The sequence below is a fragment of the Rattus norvegicus genome, chromosome Y, assembly GCF_036323735.1.
Source record: "Rattus norvegicus strain BN/NHsdMcwi chromosome Y, GRCr8, whole genome shotgun sequence".
Classification (NCBI taxonomy): Eukaryota; Metazoa; Chordata; class Mammalia; order Rodentia; family Muridae; genus Rattus; species Rattus norvegicus.
In genome coordinates, this window is record NC_086040.1 from 35890241 (window position 1) to 35905222 (window position 14982).

At 35.0% G+C, this 14982-nt stretch overlaps 1 long non-coding RNA gene across 1 annotated transcript in view; it reads left to right on the plus strand.

Moving 5' to 3' along the window:
• The first annotated feature begins 313 nt into the window (after positions 1–313).
• Positions 314–14982, plus strand: part of LOC134484279 (uncharacterized) — a 76087-nt gene continuing 61418 nt past the window's right edge. Inside the window, exons 1-3 of the long non-coding RNA XR_010061690.1 lie at positions 314–750; positions 1597–1799; positions 11240–11322. This is a non-coding gene — a long non-coding RNA (uncharacterized LOC134484279). The remainder of the gene's footprint in view (positions 751–1596; positions 1800–11239; positions 11323–14982) is intronic.

The following is a 14982-nucleotide window of genomic DNA, read 5'->3' on the forward strand; positions in this document are numbered from 1 at the left end:
TAATCTGGTGTAAAGCAGAGAGAGTAAGCCCTGAGCCAGTACTGGGGATCTTCCTGGAGAAGCTGTGCTTGGGTCAGACCTTCTAGGAGCAGGACTTATGGTCTGAAACATCTGAACTTTTAAAGAAGGGACCAAGCGACAAGAATATCTGATGAATATTTGGCAGACAGCCAGAAATTGACAAGCATGCAGTTAGTTTGCTATGAGTTCCTTAATTACACTCTGAATGAGAAAGATATCCAATAGGAGCCACACAGATAAATCTTCTACTCTCAGGGTAGAGTATAGGACTTCATCTACAGACGATTATTGTTCAAGTCATTGACATGTTGTGACAAGGAGAGAGAGAGAGGGATACTCCCCTGGAAATGTATCAAGATTTCAGACTCATTTTTCTTGAACATACATGATTAGGGCTTGGTTGTCCTAAGAACTATGGACTACAGAACTTACCTGCATATGTCTAGCAATCATCGTTGGAGGCAGGAGAGTAGCTAATAGGTCCAACTTGAAAAGAGCTTTCTTACTCTCTCAGTGCTTCAAAGTGTCTGTAGATTTCCCCTTTCCTCATGCTTTGTTGGGGGACTCAGAATGGTCTCTCCTGTGACTGGGCCATTAATATGCATGTTCCCTTGTGTTTATCTACAGGGTCTGCTGGGAAGGCATCATGCCAACCTTCCACCATCAATGAGCAAGTTCAGCAGATTAAGAAGTAGGAGAAACTGACTATTGAGCTCAAGAAGAAAACCTGTGAGTTGGGTAAACTTCCAGGAATACTGACCCATGGCATCAGCAGAATTTGAACAAAAGATAGTTATTACACCCAGTCATTCCTTGATCGTCTTGACCCCTCTGTGTTAAACCCAGTATTCTCACATCAGAAGAAACTGCAACTCCAACGTCCTCATGCACAAACACACTTTTCTGATGTGCCTCTCAAAAGTAGAACTTGAAGGTACGATAGGAGTGTAATGGAAGCTATTTCATTTCTCAGAAAAGCAGAAGCTGTGTTTAAATAACAGACGAGATATGGCAAGCAGTGTGTGAGCTCTCATCCTGGATTTTAATAGAGAGAGATGCATTTTCTGTCCTCAGAGGAACACAGAAAGTTGGTCAGCTACAGAAGCACAGTAACTTAAACTTAGATAAGTAAACTTTTGTTTTTTTATTTATTTTAAAGATTTATTTTATTTGATTTTTATGAGTATACTGTACCTGTCAGACTCACCAGACTCACCTGTCATTATGAATGGTTGGATGCCACGATGAGTACACTTGGAATTGAACTCATGACATTTGGAAAGACAGGCAGTGTTCTTAAATGCTGAATAAACTTCCTAGTCTAAACTACTACTACTACTACTACTACTACTACTACTACTACTACTACTACTACTACTTATTATTATTATTATTATTATTATTATTATTATTATTACTATTATTGTTAAGCAACCCTAGATAGATCAAAACTTACCCTCCTCTAATGCTCTTCCCCCTTCCCTGTTTGAAGAAGATCTTAGAATAAAGAAAGTCACCATAATATCTGCCCCTCGACCTCAGCATTAAAAAATGAAAAATTTTACTTTTTCTTAGCTATGGAGATTTTCTTGTTGACTGGGCTCATAGCTTCAGACCTGAAGTCAGGGATAATATGGACAATGGCGATCCATTTGAAAGAAGCTGCTTAACTTGGAGGAACAGGGAAACAGTGAGCAAGAGTAAGATGTTTGTCCACCAGGTGATCCCTTGCTGAGAACAAAGTCTCCTCTTCACAGCCTGAAAACTGGGCAGGCTGGGTAAGTAGGCATAGCTAACAAGCCAATCCAATTGTGTAAATATTTGTACATATACAGGGTATAAAGGGAGAGCATTTCATTGACTAAGTTGAATACAAACCCTGTCCACTATGTTCTTATATCTTGCAAGGAAACTTTGGTGTATTTTGTCTATCCTGGGATCCAGAAAGATCGCTTCTCACTCTCATTGTGATTTCTTCCCTCATATGACCCTTAAGAGTACTGAGGAAGTCAGAGAAAAACACAGACAACAATAATCTTCATTGTAGAGATCAATTACTTCTCATAAGAAACACTTCCTCATAGCTGTGAATTCAGCAGAGGGGCAAGCTGCAACCAATGCTTGATATTGCATCTGATGTCTGGTATACAGGCTCATTGACTAACTATTCTATTGGAGAAAGGAAACATCAAAAGTTAGCATGAGAACAAAAAAAAAGACTTAAAATTGAATCAGAACTCTGATACATAGCAGTAAGTGTTCCCAGTGAGGGTCACAAATAACATGAAGGGTATTACTTGAGCAAGAGTTACTCTGCTGGAGTCCTCATATTTCATATGTACTTGAAAATCTGTCACAGCAAACTATATTGATATCATACAATAGTCCAGAGAGACCATACCCAAAAGTATATAATTCCTACTGAAATAAAGTGTTGTTAATACTGCACATCACACATTTGTATGTGAGTCTAAAATTAATGTTCTACATAGATGAAAGCATTCCCACAATCCTTATCTTAGTCACTTGATTTTTTTTTCGTTTGGAAAATGGCTGAGTATTCTTCAGTTCCACACCTGAACTGAACTGACTCTTCCTCAGACTGTATACATAGTGGACATCTGAGTAGCAATTGACATTTTTAGCCAGGTTGGTCTCCCCATGGATCTTTTTGGGCATGAATAAGCATGCATAGATATATTTTACTAAAGGATTCATGTAGTAGCCTAAATATTACAGGATCCCATTGCTGTAAATAATTTTATTTTACACAGCAGAAGGAAGGTGTATCAAAGGCTGTGTATCAAACGTTGTAGATATTACACCATCCATAGATGATAATATATCAAGAAGAATCCCTTAGGATTACACACATTGATCTAGAAACTCACAGACGATTCTAATCCAGGACAGGTAATCACTTGGCTTGGAAACTTACAATAATATAATGCTCCAGATCTATGTGGAGTGTTAATAGATAATGAGAAACCACCTAAAAAGCATATGCATAAGTACAAGATGCTATTCAAAAATTATCCAGAGGGAGTTTGGCAACCTACATTCAGCACAAAGAGATTGATTCGTCACTTCACAGATTCTGATCAGATCAATTTAGTATTGAGAAAACTATATGAGAACTCACTTGCGTATCCCATGACTATACAACTAGGTAGTCACAGCAAACATGACATTCAGGAAGCATAGCTTGAACTTGCCAACAATGGACAGAGTGCATTTAGCTGACGAAGTCTGACCATGAAACTCAAATTTCTGAAATACCACTTAGGTTTGAATTTACAGAACAATAAATACTTAATGAGTTTTGGGACAAAATTCTAATCTAAAGACTACAAAATTATTTATCAATAAGCTCTTAATCCCTATGGAGAGATTAATGGTAGATATAATGAATTTAATCTGTAGCCCAGAGGTATAAATAATTGGTGCAATGTGAGGTGATTTGGTATGTTTAAGAAACATGCAAAAAAGGGAGGTCATTCTATCTTTGAACAGATTTGCTACTCAAACATTTAGCATGAGTTACTGTGGAATGACCTAGACACATACATGCACATATCCTACAATTAATTGATTTGTTCTGTTCTGTGTGTGGTATGCCGGACTAATCCAAGGTAGGAAGTATATAATGCACAAGTATTTTAAACCCAATATCAATGAAAATAAATCAGAATTCCTCTTGTGAATGCCATCCTAGATGAGTTAATCCAGATCAAAAAGTAAAAAATGAATTACATATTCACTTTAATCTGAATGTTAATTCTCTAAACTGTGTATCTGTATGATCATTTTGTGTAAGAGTCTAGTGAAACAGGCTGTATATATTTTGAGAAGTGCAAGTGTACTTATGTATTGCTGAAGGACACAGTCAGGAACAGGAATATCAACTGTGAAGAGACAGGGAAAAGAGCAACAATGAAGGGAATGTAGTACATACAGTTAAATTGAGAGACATTTGAGGCATTGAATGGAAAACTAATGGAGTAGAAAGACAATTTTTTTTTTAATTTTCTATCAAGTAACTAAATATTTGCTATAGTTACATGGGCAGAAGATAAAATATTGAATGGGTTTATCTATGTGAAATTCGAATAATAAGTAAGTCACAACAATTTTGGATTTCAACTTTCAGTAAACCTATGTTACAAATACTGACTGTATATTCATTAAGGAGAGAGATGTGAACATCTCTGTTGGAAACATACATATCTTATATTATAAACATTGGAAGTGCAAAATAATCTATGTATTTGTTTACATTTCAAAGTCATTTCCCAAACTCTTCTTTCTTTCTTGAATCCCCCAAGCCTTTCCGATGCTGTTTGTTTCTATGATGGTGATCCTCCATCTACATGCCCACTTCACTTTAGCCATCTAACATCCCCCTTCTCTGGGATATGACATTTCCACAAGACCGATTGCCTTCCTTTCCAGAGATTAAAGATTGGACAGTTGTCTTCTCCATATGCTTTGCTATCTATATAGCAGTAACCATGTACTGGCCAAGTATACTCTCGTTGGTAAATTTCCTGAGACTCTGAAGGATAAACTTATTTGATACTCTTGTGTTTCATATTTGTTTCCAATCCCCTTAAGATCCTTTAGGCATTAGACTAACTCATCTTATGTGGCTGTCAGTTTTCTGTCAAATGTTTAGCTGTATCAGCATCTGTCTCAGTCAGATGATGGCAGAGCCCCTCAGAGGACAGACATATTAGGGTCTTATCTGCAAGCACATCTTGACATCAGGAATAGTTAGAGGATTTAAGGTCTGTGGATGAAATGATTCTTATGGTGAGGTAGTCTCTGAAGGGGCTTTCTTCATTCTCTGCTCTTTTCTTTTACTTTTTTTTAGGCCTTGCATATTTATAGGTTAAAAATTTTGAGCTGCATGGGTAGCACCATACCTTCACTTGGGTCATTTGTAGCTACAAGAGGCAGTCTCTAGTTGTTCTATCTCTTTGCTGCTTAGTATTTAAACTACTATCATCCCAGTAGGTGTATAGGAGCCTTTTGCATTTTTGAAATCTGGGACTTTCCTGGGGATACCCAAGTTCACCACCCACCATTGATGATTATTGTTATTTATTCCACTTTTCCTCTGGATTTCTCTCTTTTCTCTTTTCATTGTTGCTATCCCCCTCCCCACTTTGTCTATCCTTCTCTACCTCTACCTAGGTCCCTTCATCCCTCTGCCTTCTAAGTTTGTTGCAAGCATCCATAATTGGATTTCTTTCATGTTACCCTCCATGTGATAAAGGATTTGAATACTGGGTATTCTTAACTTTGTGGCTAACATCCAATTGTCCCTAAGTACATTCCATGATATGACCTTTTTGTACTCTGTTACTTCACTATTTTCCAGTTTCTTCCCTTTGTGTACAGTGTTCTTGGTGTCCTCATTTTTAATACCTGAGTCGTGTTCCTTTGTTTTATTATAGCACACGTTCTCTATTTATTCCTCAGTGGGGATGACATATTTCACGATTGGTTCCAGCATTTGACTAATATGAGTAAGACTGCTTTGAACATGTTCAAGCACATGTCCTTGTTATATGTGGATCAAGTGTGGGTATATGTGTTGAAGTGAGTGGTAAAGCTGGGTCTTCAGTAAAGCTATTTGCAATTTTCTCTGACCCTCCACCTTGATATCCAAAGTGGCTATAGAGCTACTAATCCCACCAGCAGTGGAGTAGTGTTCCACTTTGTCTACATCCTAGACCACTCTGCTACTGCATCAGTTTTTTATCTTAGTCATTCTGATTGGTGTAATGTAGAATCTCTGGTTCATTTTGATTTCCTTTTTTCTCATAACTCTGGATGTTGAACATTTCTTGATATGTTTCTCAGATATTGAGTTACATCAGTTAAGGATTCTTGGTTTAGCTCTCTAACCCATTTTAAAAGTTTGGATATTTGGTTGTCTGGGACAGTAAGGAAGGGAGTGTCCATGTGGAGGAGACAATCACTAAAATGAGGGAGTGGGAGAGACTAGGGGTGATGAAGAGGAACCCAGGAAAGATAAAAACATTTGAAATACAAATGAGAAATACCCTATTTAATGAAAATGAAAAAAAAGAATAAACTTACACTTCTGAAATCTTACTGTTGAATAAATATAGCTTTTGAGATTTTAAACATTTATTTCCTATGTAAATTAAAATTGTATGTGCAAATTGAATACAATTGCTCAGTACTATATTATCTAGTTATGGAGCCTGAGAATTAAACTTATATGTTGTATAACTGTCTTTTAGAATATTTTTTGGAACTTATTTTAATTATTTCTAAACCTTATCTGAGCCTGACACTTTTTTATTGACTATGTCCAATTGTTTTTAGAAAGATACATAAAAGATATTTAATCTTTTCATAAACATTGACACATATACTTCAGCACTGACTCAATATGAATTAGGGTGGATATTATAAGGTATTATTAACCTACTGTTTTCATATAAACAAATTCTGTACCTATTCTTTTATTGGATCTTTTTACTTGTTTTACTGTAGGAAATATCAAAATATGCATTTGTATCCCATTATCATTTACTTGAAAATATTAATTATATTGATTGTAATATGGCCCAGATGCAGTGGAAAATTGGTGAAATGTGAGGCATGCTGAGAAACATAGGGTCTGCTCTTTGTTAAGCTTGTCATATATCAAAATAAGAGAGGTAGAGTGACTGATACTGATACGTAAAAATGAAGTAATTACAAATGGTGTATGTATTGTGAAAATGATAAGCAGTCTTCATATTTAAGATTTTTAATATTTAAATGGAAATTATTTTAGATTCCTTTATATGGATGTCCTTCTGAGGAGATTATTGGGTCTTAGTAACCAATACCCACAAGTATGACACCCTGATCTGCATATTGTTTTAAATTAATAATAACTGGAGTAGCAAAATGCTTGAAGAAAATTCATCCAGTATACTCCTGTCTGTTTAAAGATTGGATATGCAAAAGATGAAAAGAGTTATCTTTGGTTCCTTTATTGAATTTTCTTAATTGAAATGAATGTTTTCAAAAAGAAATATTAAAGCATATAGCCATTTTTGTCACAGGTTATTGTTAGTGTTCTCACTCTGTGTAATTTCACTATAGAGTCATGCAATACTGTTAGTATATCTGTGATATTCATCACATGAAATCAGCATGTTTAAACTGATAACATCCATAATGTAACCTGTACCAAATTTCCACTTTATTTCCTTTTCTGCTCTATTACACGTCGATGTCATTTTTTTTTAGCATTTACCATGGATTTATAAATAAACATGCTTATGTAGTCCACTCAGAATCACTTGTAAATATTATTCAACAAATAATATTCAATATGCAAGTTCAGGTCTTTCACACTTTTTGTTTAAAATTGCATGAAGCACTTCTCTGCATGAGGTCTTCTCCAAGCTCTGCTTTCTCTTCCAGAAGTATTCTTCCTATGATTCTTGTCACATAGCCAGCTTTCTGTTTTAAATCTGAGTAGAACTAGAACTTTGTAACAACTTTGTTTTTCTTGTCTAAAGATTCAATGGAACAAACTGTTGGTGGAAATTTATTGGGGGAAAATAGATCATTTTATTATCTCATTTAAAGAGCAATTATAAAATGGTTGATGTTGAAAATAGTACTGAAAACACGGAAGCGGTAGTGATCTCATTTGTGACAGAGAAATAATAATTACCTATATGAGAGCAATGTTAGTAAAGATAAAAAATGATGGATCATGATTAAATTTCATGATAGCACATGAGGATCTCTTAGAGACTTAAATATAGTGATAAGATTTGAGGTAGAATGCAGAGCAGGGTGGAAAGTAGCTGAAGATTTGCAAATAGAGACAAAGTATGATGTTATGCCTTTAAGTAACAAAGACGAGATGATGGGAGAATTTGACAGATTAATGTAAAGGAATCTAAGTATTTCATCTCTGTTAATTACCTGAGTGGAAGTGTTAAATAGACATTTTATTTTAAAATTACGGCTGATAAATGTTCCTTTAGGTATTAAGATATGAACATAATTCACATTTAAAATTGTGCTTCATATAAGAAGATATTTCACATTTAATAATTATTTCATGATTGATGATTCTGAGTATGTGATATTAATCTACTTATCTGTGATCTTTCATGTATGTAAATATGTATGTATGTATGTATCTTTCTATCATTCTGATCTATCACATATAGCAGTCCATTTGTTATATTTTCTAACTCACATAGGTCCTTTAGTATCCTGAAATTACATCACATGATGGAAAAGTTAATTAGATATGTCTCATGCTAAAACCCATATACAGTCACATTACCAAACTAAATCTTTGTGTTTTATGAAATAGATGAGGAAATTTGATATTATAAAAATTAATTAGCTACCTTGAATCTCTTTTCTGAACTGTAACTTTACAATGAATCAAAATTTATGAAACAGCTTTTAAAAATCTTGAGTACTAATGTATAGCTGTGAAAAGTTGCATAAAGTTAGAAAGTAGAGTGCATTTTATGTTACATAAATATATATATAAACACATATACACATACAAACAAATATATATATATATATATATATATAAATGTGTCCACCTACACGTATATACATATATACATATAAACATATATACATATGCCCTTAAGTACACATACACAATTATATATATATATATATATATATATATGTGTGTGTGTGTGTGTGTGTGTCCCTATGTACACATACACATATACAAATGTATACACATATACATATATACATACATACATTCTTTACTAACCAAAAACTTTGCTTTTGAAAGAAATTGCCTAGGCATAATGTATATGGTTTAGTCAAATAAGAGAAAAATGATGTTATTGTCAAATGACTCTGTTTGAGTATTCATTTCTTCTTTTTTAACATGATGATGGTTCTACAAATCTGACTTTTGGTAATTGGAGATTATATGTACTACTCTAACTCATTCAAACTCTTACTCCAAAAATAAGTGATTACTTATTATGTTTCCAGTACATGTCTAGAAAATAGGTTTATAAAAAAATGAAGTTTCTGCTTTCCTTCAAGGGCTTCACCATCTAGGGAGGATATAGTCAAATATCATTATTTATTAATCCTATAATCTACACTAAGTATTTCCTTCAAATTATATCATTTTGCTCCTCTAAAACTCGATTTACGTATAAGTACACTTCATTTTTCAAATTCAAGAAAGAAAAGTGTGAAAAAGTCCCCTTGAGAATCAGGAGTACTGGAGTTAAAATTCAAGTTCACATAATATATTGCTTAAAATCATTTTTAAAAATGTATTATATGGGGTTGGGGATTTAGCTCAGTAGTAGAGCACTTGCCTAGCAAGCGGAAGGCCCTTGGTTCGGTCCCCAGCTCCGAAAAAAAGAAAATAGAAAAAAAATGTATTATACTTGCTGTCTTGAGTCACCAAGTTCAATAATTTTCTTAATAAAACATAAAACAAAGTAAAATCCAAGGGAAATATATTATTAAGATACAATTCCAAATTGTTTTTCCACACACTTATTACCTTTCATATCTTTACATTTAACATAGAACTAGAAAAAAAAATAAAAACTCTACCACCGATTCCCAACAACCATGGGACAGTTGTTTGTAACGGATGGAATTTTATAGATGACAATTGAAATAAAACTGTGGGTTTGTGACCCTGCTGGTAGATGCATGAAAAAACATGTATATTTAGGTTGAGTTTCTACAATATAAACCAGATTAATCCCTACAACTAGATGGCATGTGCATTTGGCCAAACAGGATAGGAAAATTTGCAAATGAGCTCCATATCTTAAACACATTATTTTATAAACTTGCTTGAAATCATGCTTTTGATAATTATCATCTTGACCAAAATCACCGACAGGCTAGCCCATTCAAAAACAAATTGTTATCACCTTTTGCCAATTAATTCTATTTTTTATACAAGAGTAAGAATATGTAACTGCTATTGAGATGGTTGTTAAGGGTTTCCAGTACCATTACAGCTCATAGGTTGTAAGTGTTTTTAAATTTTTATATTGGAAACATGGTCAAAGCAGGTACACTGTTTTGAATTTTCTCAACTGATCACATATTGGATTACCCGTTTCAAAATTAGCAGCAATAACTGTAAAGGATTTGGATAGTGTCAATCACTCTGAAGAGAAAATAATGTACAGGATTACTCAGCTACAGTAATGTATTTGTAGCAGCAGCAAACATTTCAAACATATGCTATTTTTTCCAAGGGAAAGTTGGCTACACAGACTATGGCAAACAAATGAAGCAGCAGCAACAATGTTTGTGGATCTTGAGTCTCTGCTGATTTCAATTCCCTGAGAGAATCACAGCATAGAACTTCTCTCTGTCCAGGCTACGTACAGAAGCCTGGCTGTTCTATTTCTGCCACTGCTGCTGTTTCCTGTTTGTTATGACAACTCTGCAAAATTGAACTACTAGTGTATTCATGAAATGTTTGCTAATGGAACAAGCTGCCTCTGCTAAACTGTGTAATGTAATTCTGCTATCCAGACAACACAGATGGGAGTTGCTCCAATGAACCTATTTAAACAGGGCCACCACCACTAAACCCAATGCTTCCATCCTTCTTTTTTTTACCTTGGGTGGGAGGAGGGCTACAAAGGATGTTAAAGCTTTTAAGAGGCATCAGCAAATATTGATATTTGGAAAAAACAAAGTTTTAGTTTGAAGAGATATCAGCTGTGGGCTCTCCTTGGGGTGTAATATCACTCAAGCATTTGGTGTATCCTGCATGGAAGGACCCTGAGAATGCCAAGTTAACCGCAAAAAGACAGGTATTTTCTGGTCCTGCATATATCAGTGAATATAAAGTTTTTTTCAACACTGGTAATAAGCAGGAGGTTTAGAGCCTGGGGGGAGAGAGAATGAAGATGTTTACTATGCATGGCATCTCAGCTCCATAAACTAAAAGAGATCTGGATAAGAGAGGGAGTGAGAGACACACACCAGAGATGCTGAGCACTATAAAAAATGGTATATTAAAAGCATTTTATTTTATTTCTTGTAGGACAGTTAAAAAAGAACCCAAAAGCTATTCTTTTTACTCTTATTTAGCATTAGATAAATATCTCCTTTATAAGACAAGATAGACTTTTTTCTAAAGTACTTTGGTAACTTGAGACATTAAAAAATGAATTTTGCTTTCTTTTTCCAGAAGCCAATAGCAATGTACATGAAGAAAGTACATCAGTAGTGAGAAAGAAAATTGCTGCACTTCTTCAATAATCATTTCCTTAGGTAAGTGAAATTTTATCCAGGTGTTTCTGAAATAATCTAACTATTGTCATTTCCATCAGTATATGTAGAAGGAACCATGATATAAACAAATGGAATTCACTGCTAGAGAAAATCTCATTTAAGTAAAACCATATCTGTAAACTCAAGGAACTTTTCCAAGCAATTCCAATTGACATTCTTACACAAATTATTTTTATAATAAATGTAGTAAACAAAATACACCCATACATACAGTAATATCTTTGGAGTTAAGTTCACATCTTATTAATTAAACTATTATTACTTTGAAAGTAATAAAAGAGAATATGGATTGTGTTTGGTAGCAGGCCACAATCCAAAGCATCAATCCCTTTATGGTAATCTAATAGATATGAATTTCATTTCTTCCAAGAATGTTTAAACAAGATTCATTCCTTTTAGTATTCCTAGTCTCTTGATTTCTTTTTGGATATCACAGATCCCATAATGGTTTGGTTAAAAATGTTCACTACGGCATGATAATTAACTTAGTCTTAGAAATTCTCTGTTAGTTGCTATCTCTGAATAAGGAAGTTTGAATCTGATAAACTAACTGGACTACATAGAGATGTCATACTTCTCTAACTAGCATTTGCACAATTTTGCCCATAATACTGTGTCTTAGCCAGAGTTTCCATTACTTTTATGAAATACCATGACCAAGGAGGAAAAAAAGCAAGTTGGGGAAGAAAGTGTTTATTATAGTTTATATTTTCTCTTTTAAAATTTTACTTAATAAAATTTTAGAGTTCAGATTTCATTCTTCTCAAAGCCCATATTCTGTTCTACATCCCATACCTTCTCCCCACATTCCCAACTGAATGAAGCTGTCTCCCACTCCACCCTCAGTCTACCAGACCTCTCCACTACCTGGGAACTCAAGTGTCTTGAGGGTTAAGTGCATCTTCTCTTGTTGTGTCCAGAACCAGCACTCCAATCTTAGAGGCCTCATATTAGCTGGTGCATGATGCCACATTGATGGCTCAGTGTCTGAAAAATCACTGAGGTCCAGGTTAGTTAACACTGCTGGTCCTCCGACTGCGTTGCTCCCCTACTCAGCTTCCTCAGCTTTTCCCCAATTCAACCACAGGGCTTAGCAGCTTCTGTTCATTGGCTGAGTGTAAATGTCTGCATCTGACTCTTTCAGCTGCTTGTTTTTTCTTTGCTAATGCAGTCATGTCAGGTCTGTTTTGTGAACATGACAAAGCATGAGTAATAGTGTCAGGCCTTGGGGGCCTCTACTTAATCTGGTTCCCAGATATCGCGGGACACTGGAATTCCTTTTACTCAGGCTCCTCTCTGGTTTTGTCCCTTAAATTCTTTCAGACAGCAACAAATATGGGTCAGAGTTTTGATTTGTGGATGGCAACCTTATCCCTCACTTGATGCTCTCTCTTCGTCATGGAGTTAGCCTCTACAAGTTCCCTCTACCTACTCCTGGACATTTCACTGAGTCCTGATAGTCTCTTACATCTCAGGTCTCTGGAATATTCTAGAGCCACCCCCACCTCCAAACTTTTAGTTCATGAGGTTGACTCTTTTCATTCATTCTGCTGGCACTCAAGACTTCAGTCAAATTCCCTACCAACACTTGAACATGTTCCCCTCTCCCTTACTGACTCCTTTCTCACACAGGCCCCTCACTCTTCCCTCCTGAGGTTCATTTCTTCTCCCGTTCAAGTGGGATTGAGATTCCTCTTTGGCTGTTCAGTTGGTTAAAATTTTATTTTTCCTTTTATAAAAATGGAATATTTTGTTTAATTTCAAATATTATTCACCTTTCTAGTTTTCCAGTCATAAGACTCCTATCCTTTCCCCAACCAGTTCTTCTATAAAGGTGTTCCCCTCACCAACCACTCACTTTCCCAGCACCCGTGACATTCCCCTACACTGGGGGTTCCAGCTTTGGTAGGCCTAAGAGCCTCTCCTTCCATTGATATCCAACAAAGCCATCCTCTACTACATATACATTTGAAGCCATAGTTCTGTCCATGTACAGTCTTTGAATATTGGTTTAGTACCAGAAAGCTATGGGTCGTTGGCATTGTTGTTATGGGCTTGAAAGCCCATTCAGTCCTGGTAATCCTTTCTCCAAATTTACAAACAAGAGGTTTGTTTGCATTCCACTGGTGTGCCAATAACCTTCACATCTGTAATTGGCATGGTCTACCTGGGTCTCTCAGGAAAGATCTATATCCATTTCCTGGCAGCATGCACGTCTTAGCGTCATCAATCTTATGTAGTTTTGTGGCAGATCTATCTATCCATCTATCTATCTATCTATCTATCTATCTATCTATCTATCTATCTATCTACTATCTATCATCTATCTATCTATCTACCTCTATATCTGTCTCTTGTTATCTATATCTATATCTTTATGTATATCTTTATCTATATTTATATTTATATATCTTTATCTATATCTATATCCATATCTATATCTATATATATATCTATATATCTAAATATATATATATATATAACTATCTAAATATATATATATATATATATAAATATATGTATGTATGTACATATATATATATATGTATATATGTATATATGTATATATTTGGTGGCTCCTACAGCTATGTGGTTTGGTGGAATTTTAGGATGGATTCTGTAGAACTAGGTCAAAAATGTAGAAATGCCAATCAAATTCCTTCCTGTTATTATGGACCTATTGAAGTTGAGGTTTCTCTGGACATCAAGCCATTCCTCTTTCTGTCCATCCTTCTGAGTCTTGTGTTTCACCTGAGAAAGAATAGTGGTAAAACCACCTAAACCCTTTTGTCTGACCCTGGGAACACAGGAAGGTACATGTTTTAGAACTGATATCTAATAGGAGTAGAGATCTGCCTTCTATAGTACATGATGGCCTGTGCTTTACTAATGTCTCATAGTTTTTGGATAAAATAAGGATTTGGGAGTATTATTTGAAGTAGGAACACAATATTGACAGTTATATTCACTCTATAACTGGTCACGCTTTGTTGCTAATTTATTGCAAAAAATGAAATTGCAAAACGGAATTATTGAGTACACATTCAGGAATATATATATATATATATATATATATACACATATATATATATATATGGTGTCTTCTACAACTATGTGTGTGTGTATATATATATATATATATATATATATATATATATATATATATAAATTCTCCTATAAAGGAAAGTACAATATGAAAATAAAATACAATGCTCAATCAATTAAAGGTCTGTAGGGAAAATAATGGCCTTTGGGAAAGAGAGAAATCCTAGGAAATTGAGTGTATGTCACAGGAATGGACCTGGAAATAGAATTCTTATCCAGAATAAACTCCTCCACCCCATGTTCCTAGATCATTTCTACCCATGCCATGTGCCTGACTAACTTTCTCCATTCAAAGCATGAAAACGCTAATGTAGGAAAAAGAAGTCTGTAGCTTTAAAGAGGTAGAGTACATAAAACATTCCCCTGTGTCATAGGAGACACTTCTGGAAAAGGCACTCTCAAAACTGGTCACTGTTAGGAAAGCTGTTTAGCAGGTAGGCCACGGCAGTTCTCAGTGACATCATCATTAATCCCTCCCTCCAAAATCTCTTGTAACCAGGAGATCCCTATCTTCTCCTGTGATGTCACAAGTGT